Genomic DNA, 8148 nt, shown 5'->3' with positions numbered 1-8148 from the left:
GGGCTGGGGATTCAAACCCGCCACCTTAGGTGTACGTGGCTGGCGCCTTAGCCTGTTGAGCTATAGGCGCCAAGCCAACATTCATTTCTTATGTGATGTCAGTGTGTGGGATTAAACTAATGACTAAAGAGTCATTATTTTTGACAAGTGGATTACTTTCAAAGTCAAGTTTTGTTAAATGGCCTAAATGCCCACCAACCCAGGAATGGCTTAATAAGCTATGGTATATGTTTACCATGGAATACTATTCAGCCACTAAAAAAGATGGAGACTTTATATCTTGTGTATTAACCTGGATGGAAGTGGAATACATTCTTAGTAAAGCATCCCAAGAATGGAGAAGCAAGTGTCCAATGTATTCAATTCTGATATGAGGACAACTGATGCTAGTGCATGATGGGAGGTGGGGGAAGGGGAGAGCAAAGAGAGGGGAGGAGGGAGGTGGGGGGGGATCACAGTGTGTGACACCTTTTGGTGGTGGGGCACAATTATAAGGAATTTTCCTAACAAATAGAATCAGTGTAATCTGCTTCTTTGTACCCTCGATGAATCCCCAGCAATAATAATAATAAAAAAAAAGTCAAGTTTTGTTATTGGGAGAATTTTAATATAGCTGAGTTCTTTTGGAGGTTATAAAGATCAGCCTTTCTTACTTTCTATTTAAAACTCTTTGGATTAGAAGTTCATCCCCCTGCCTGAATCCATCCCTCCTTGTATTTGTTTAATCTTGATCTTGTTTGAAAGGAGCTTTATATAGAACACAATTTCCTTATTCAGAATGAAATTTCTTTCAGACATTAAGACAGCTTGAATACAATTATGTAATTAAAAATCTTTCATCTGGATTTTACTAAATCCATGACTGTTTTTGCCATGTAAAGAAAATTATATTTTGGCCTCTCTGATGGGTTTAAATCCTTTAAACATGCTAGTATTTGTCCTTGAATTATGAGATAGAAAGTACTTTTCAGAAGTTTGACCGTGTGATTGGACCCATCAGGACTTGTGGTTGTTGAGACTTCTGCTGTTCCTTGTTCCTAGGCCTTTGTTCTACTGGCTGGATTCATGTGTGAAATTAAAGTGAGGGCAAAAAGAGAACTTTCCCATTAAGTGCAAAATGTAAAGAAAGTAAAAATGACTGTTTTAATTCTCCTGTCTGTAATTAGGAGCTTTTGAAATGTTGGCATTTTTTTCTTGATCTTTTTTTCTACATGTGGATACTTTTAAACAAAACTGGGATGATACTGATCATGGTGCTTTATAGTCTGATTGAAAACATTTACCCATCTTATTAAATATTCTACAGATGTTGAAAAAACTATCCATTGTGGCTTGGCGCTCGTAGCACAGTGGTTACAGCGCTAGCCACATACACCGAAGTTGGTAGGTTTGAACCTGGCCCAGGCTAGCTAACCAACAATAACAACAACAACAAAAATAGCTGGGAATTGTGGTGAGCATCGGTAGTCCCAGCTACTTGAGAGGCTGAGGCAAGGTAATCACTTGAGCCCAGGAGTTTGAGGTTCCTATGAGCTGTGATGCCATGGTACTCTACATAGTGAGGCTCTGTCTTTAAAAAAAACAACAGAACAACTATCCATTGTTGGGTATTTATGTTTTCAGAATTATTTGCAATGATGTTACTTATAATAAACTTCTTTGTATATCTTCATGCATGTCTTAAATTTTTTTTAAAGAAAATTCAGAGTCTGTTTTGAACTTTTTAGTTTTGAACTTTTTAGTTTAGTTTGAAAAGTTTTCATTCATTTTATCTTTTCCAGCAATAAGGTTGAGCTCTTTTGGCTGCAAGAGTCGATCTTCATAACACTATCACCTTGGTTTGTCCAAAATGGTGCAGTAATACCTCAGTTTATCTAATGCTAGGCCTGGTATGGTGGCTCACACCTGTAATCCTAGCACTCTGGGATGTCATGGCAGGGGGATCCTTTGAGCTCAGAAGCTCAAGACCAGGCTAAGCAAGAGTGAGAACCTATTTCTATTAAAAATTGGGAAAGTTAGCCAGATGTTGTGCCTGATTGGTACCTGTAGTCCCAGCTACATGGGAGGCTGAGGCAGGAGGATCGCTGGAGCCCAGAAGTTTGAGGTTGCTGTGAGCTAGGCTGGTGCCATGGTGCTCTCGCCTGGGCAACAGAGTGAGACTCTGTCTCAAAAATAAAAATAAAAAATTATTTAATACCATTAGGGAACTTCTCATAAATAATTTTTCACATACTTGAAAGTGACCCTTAAGTGTCTGTACTTGGTAATGGTAAATATTGTGAATGAAAATCTTTTTAAAATTGTATTAATTGTATGTATTATATCACCATACTCTTAAACATGACAAAACATGAAAACCTCAGTCTAACCCCTTCTGACTAAATCACAAGCATCCTTATACACTTCAGCTTGGTACAGCCAGTTCTGCTAAAATTTAATGTATTTATTATTTAATAATATACATTATTAATTATATACATTAAACAATATACATTATTTAATAATATACATTATTTAATGTATTTATTCCTTCAAACCACCATATTATGGCAAATCATGTAGAAAACCCACAGTGCTTATGAGAAAAATGGGACTGAGGACATAATACTCAAGAAACTATCAGTGACACATTACGAAGAGATGAGGACAGAATAAAAACAATAGCATAATTTTTAAAAACATTCTATAAATAGTTAAAAATAGATAAATAGTACAGTAACTATGACACTTTATCTTGAAAAAAATCTTGACATTTGCTTTGGAAGGGCTGCTGCTTCTGTTACTGGGACGAGGTACAAGATGGGTGACCTGAAAGCTGGCAGACTCAGGACCCTGGATGAGGACGGGGGTGGCTCATAGCACACTGGAGGACACCAAGGTAGCTGCTTCCTATTGGGGGCGTGGACCGTGTGCGCCCTGGGCAGCTGGGTTCAGCCTGGGTGCAGTCTTCTGCGATTACCTAGTTCTCACAATGAAATTATGTACAAACAAACACAGAATTCAAGTTACATTCAAATTGTTCTTTTGGAATAAACGCGAGTGTTTTAGCAGAACTGAACGTACTGTGTGATATACAGTGATGTCCAGGAAGATTTAGAAAGTATTTACAAACTGAAATACGGAATACGGGGCAGTGCCTGTGGCTCAGGGAGTAGGGCGCCGGCCCCATAATTGTTGGGTTCTGTCTGCTTTCTAGTTAGTACGCCTTGCTGTAATGGTGCCTTTCTCAGTGGACTGATTTCTTAGTCTCTTGTGGGTTGTACATGAGCTTATCATGTTTCTTAGAATTACATCTAAGGTAAAGTCTGTAATGGGAGAAGATGAGGGGTGGGGTCGTTAGGCCACAACATTAGATTATAGGTTGCCTGTGGTATCTGTCTCGCCTACTTAAGCTATTTTATCTTATTAATGAGTTATTACCTGTATATCCGTCTTATTAATGAGTTATTACCTGTGTATCCATTGGCAGGATTGTTGGTGAACTCATTTATGTTTTAAGTGAGATTATTAATCATGCAGAATTTTCAGATTTTGTGTTTTATTAGAAAAAAATGAACACCCTCTTATTTCCTTCTGCAAAAGTGAAGTGTGCATAAATCAATACATTTGAGGAATGTTTAAAAATGGTTGATAATTTTCTTTAAAAATTGTTATGGTTTGCTTCTGTTTATAAGCACTTTGGGCTTATGAGATGGGCTCATCCTAGAAAGGGGGGCTGGCAAGTGTGATTTTGGAAGACCTTCCCTCCCAAGTCACAGTATACTTAGAACTTAGCATTTTTAAAGCTTGTTTTTGTGACTCTCTGAGAAGGACGTTTTTAACAGAAGTGGTTGCCAGCAAGCCTTGCTAGTTCCTCCTATAGGAACTTTAATACGAAGACAGATTGAGATGCCATCTAGATTTGGAAGGCCTGGTTCGTATAATATGAAAACAAGAAAGAGAAGTCTTTATTACAATTATGCAGATACTCTGAATAGCAGTGGGGTATTGGGATTTTTAATTTATTATCTGAATTTTAAATTTCTGTCTTTATACAATTTCTAGATCTATTTGGAGTGCCTGACCTCCTTGGTGATCGCTGTTCATTAACAGGCTTCGTGGGGGAAAGGGAGCTTGCCTTCTGAGCTTTGTACCAAAGACCTGGGAAAAGTAAGTCATTTACAGCTTGCTTTAAAATAAATCCGTTATACTGCTTCTCTCAGAATGTTAGCAATGAGCCCGTGGCTTTTCTATGGACTTTTATTTTTGGCTTAATAATTTTTTTTAATGCTTTTATGGATTTGTAATTTGCAGAGGACTTAGGAGACCTCTTTGTAAAAAAACAAAAATTCCAAGGGATGAGGGTGCCATTTCTTTTGAGTTTTATAAGCTGAGTCCTCAAGGTTGTGTATAGGTTTGCAGCTGCTGAGTTAAACAGTGAAGATAAGGCAGTGTAGTGTGATGTAACAGAAACGCCAGTCCAGTCGCTCAGCTTCACATACTTCAGACTTGTAGACATTTTGGATGTGCTCTTTGATTCGGGGTGTTTAGAGTAGGAATAAACTCTACTTGCTTCTTTTTTGGTCTGAAAGCAAAACAAGATTTAAAAGTGCTTGTCCGTTAAATTCCCCATGTAGCTTGGTCTTAGAAAAATTGATACAACTCTCAGTTTTATAATTTTTTGAGGTACTATAAGACATTATAATTGAGACACTTATATGAATTGTTTTTGTTTTTAGGAAAAAAGTTGATTGAGACTAGAACGTTCGTTTTCATTTCTTGATCTTTTAGAAAAGTAAAAATGGGTCTTACAGTTAATAAAGCCAGTTCTTTTTTTGTGGATACTGCTTGGAAGCATGAATGATCAAATGCCCGTAACAGTGTATGCAAAACAGAACACAGAACATGCTTGTGTGGGTGCACACACATGCACACAAATCTCCTTTCTGGCATATTCCAGAAACCGTTATCATTGACAGTGGGGACTTGTTATCCCATTAAATTCCTGGATATTTTTCTAAATTTTTTGTGCCTTTTGTCTTACAGCTTCTTTTCCTTCCTAACAATACAGATGAACTAGTTGGTACATTTTTAAAATAAAATAAGACAGAATTTCATTGTAGAAGTTCTATAGAAGCATTAAACAGTGAGATCAGATTTTATAGATTTTTATCATGTTTACTATAAGTTTTATTATGATTAGATTGCATTATTTTGTAATAATTACACGTAAGGTCTTCCATTTTGGAGCTCATTTGAAGTCACGTATTTGTACTGAAAAATTATTAACATATGCAGGTATACACACACATTCATATACACGAATATTATTTCTGTAGGCTTTTAATTCTGTGCTAGAATATAAATCTACTGAAAGTAAGGACTTTGAAAATTTTCACCAAAAATAACTTTTTTTGTTACAGTGAAATAATTGCAATAATGAATATTATTGTCAGTGAAATTTTTAAAAGTTATAGGAATGAGTTGAATTTTGTTGTCTTATAATCACATATTAATCTTAAAGGAATTCTTTTGTGTTGTAATTGTTCTTCTGTCTTGGAAGGATTTGTGTTTGAAAAGGGTTTTATTGGAAGCCGTCAATCTGTCCACAGAAGTGGAATGAAAAGGTCAGAAGACTAATTCTCTGGGCTTCAGGATGTAGATATTCATAGTGATGTTTGTGATGTTTTTAGATTGGAATATAACTTAGCCTCAGAAAGTACACTATTTAAACTGCTTTGCAAATAGTGTAGCATTTCTTTTTTTTTTTTTAGAGTCAGAGTCTCACTTCATTGCCCTCTGTAGAGTGCTGTAGCTTCACTGCTCACAGCAACCTCCAGGGCTTAGGTGATTCTCTTGCCTCAGCCTCCCAAGTAGCCGGGACTATAGGCGTCTGCCACAATGCCCAGCTATTTTTTTTGTTGCAGTTTGGCTGGGCCAGGTTTGAACCCACTACCCTCAGTATATGGGGCCAACACCCTACCCACTGAGACACAGGAGCTGCCTGTGTAGAATTTCTTTTCTTATTTTTTTTTTTAAGACAGAGTATCACTGTGTTGCCCCTGGTAGAGTGCTGTGGCCTCATAGCTCACTGCAACCTCAAACTCTTGGGCTGAAATGATGCTGTTGCCTCACCCTTCCAAGTAGCTGGGACTACAGGCACCCACCACAGTACCTGGCTAGTTTTTCAGTTTTAAGTAGAGGTGGTGGCATCTTGCTTTTGCTCAGACTGGTCTTGAACTCCTGAGCTCAGCTGAGGCCACCTGCTTCGGCCTCTCAGAGTGCTGAGATTATAGTGTGAGCCCCTGTGCCTGGTCATGTAGCATTTCTTTAAAATTCAGTATAGTCTCTAGTGTAATATTTTTCTTCCATTATACCAAAATATTCCCTTTTGGGATATACCGTGGCACTGATGTAAACATTATGTTTCCATTTTGTAGAGGTAAAGCATCTGTAGAACTTGTATTTACAATAATAAGCTAAAGACACCCACTGTTACTGCATGAACAGTGACAGATAGATCTCTGCTTCCTAAAACTGATGTCAGCTAGTATTTATATGCACAGAAGAATGTTCACAATTTACCCTGAAGTTTATACTAAAAGGAGAAGGTGTAATGCAGAAGTGTGCTGCATATAGGTCTAGTCCTGAAGAACTAATTATATGGAGTTAACATGAGGGGATGGAGGGGGGCGTCTTTCCTGAAATCTATTGAAGTCATTAGAGACTTTTTCTGACAGTACCTTGAACACTAAGGAATTTGTAAATGTCTTGGTGATTTCTGTTTGGGAAGGCAAACACAGTTTTAGAGAAAATTCAGAACTCCAAACAACCTCCGTACTTCTTTTTAATCTCTGTCCTCTACTTTCATTGTTTTTTTTAACCACATACATGTTTTCAAAGTCCTTGCTTGATGCATTTTATTTAATTATTTGAGATAGATTTCTGGAAACTTGATTCCGTAATGGTGACAAAATGTAAATGTACCTTCATGAAATTAGCCATGGGTTATTACAAAAGAAGTAAATAAAACCTGCTGTCATTTTATTCTTTATAATACATACAGTATAGCAGCAGTTTTCAACCTGTGGGTCGCGACTCCTTTGTAACAATGGAAATACATCGCGACATTAGGAAGGTTGAGAACCACTGTTAAGTATAGGCTTATTTTTACTTTATTCCTAAAAAAGTAGTGTATGCTCCAGACTGCTTGGTGACTTTTCCACCCAGCAATAAATAATGAGTGTCCATGCTAATACATGTTTTTGCACAGCCTCATTTTTAGTGAAAGAGAAATAATAGGATCTTAGCCTTCTGTTTAATTTTAGGCCATCCTGGCTTTCAGTTAGAAAGGAGTATGTAACATACTTGGTGTGGGGTTTTTTATTGGTGACAGACACAGTTTGAATGGGAGGCTTGTGAGTCTATGTATGTGAGTCTATGTATGTGTCACTTGTTGACAGGTTCAGGAGCTTTGGTCCCTTTGTTATATTAACAGAATGCAAGTGACATATTCCTCCTGTCTGTCTGTCTTAATCAGTACCTAAAGGAGGATCCTACCTACAAACTTCTTCTTCCAAAGAAACTCTAAATATATCAGTTGAGGTGATTGATACAGAAGGAACATTTGATAGACTTTGGAATATAATTTATTTATGGAGACAACTACAATCCAGATTAATTAGAAATGCAAAGTACTTTGTAGATTTTTGTGTACTTTCCCAATTTTTAGTTCATTTATTAAGCCAACATTTATTGAGCAACTACATTTTGCTGGGTACTGTTAGGAGCTCGTGATTCAAATATGAATGAAATACGTCCTTGCTTTGAGAGAATTTGAGTTTCAAATTCATATTTGAATAGTATTTATTAAGCAAGTATCACGTGACAAGTGTGGACTAGATGATCTTTGAGGTGCTCAGCAAGTCAAATTTAGTAATAATATTTATCGAGCCATATCCTTAAATCAGTCAGGAATGCAACTTTCCAATCTTAAGCGTTTTTCTCTTATAATATTTTCTTAAACTTTTGGCACCTGCTACTGCTTGTTAAGTAAAATTAGCAAATGGAAAAAGAAGTTAATAGACAAATAAACACTTAATAGATAGACTTAGGGCAATGATTTTGAAAACGTGAGTGGGCGTTGCATATACACATTTGATATTTGGA

General features: G+C 36.9%; 1 protein-coding gene across 14 annotated transcripts in view; it reads left to right on the top strand.

Moving 5' to 3' along the window:
- Positions 1-8148, top strand: part of APBB2 (amyloid beta precursor protein binding family B member 2) — a 377881-nt gene that overhangs the window by 105479 nt on the left and 264254 nt on the right. For all 14 annotated transcript variants that reach the window (XM_023519597.1, XM_023519608.1, XM_012811964.2 and 11 more), the window contains exon 3: positions 4045-4149. The gene's annotated coding sequence lies outside the window, so the exon portion shown is untranslated. The remainder of the gene's footprint in view (positions 1-4044; positions 4150-8148) is intronic.

The sequence above is a fragment of the Otolemur garnettii genome, unplaced genomic scaffold (assembly GCF_000181295.1).
Source record: "Otolemur garnettii isolate 467f Iridium unplaced genomic scaffold, OtoGar3 scaffold00181, whole genome shotgun sequence".
Taxonomy (NCBI): domain Eukaryota; kingdom Metazoa; phylum Chordata; class Mammalia; order Primates; family Galagidae; genus Otolemur; species Otolemur garnettii.
The sequence above is the reverse complement of the archived record's forward strand: the minus strand, read 5'-3'. Positions and strand labels throughout refer to the sequence as shown.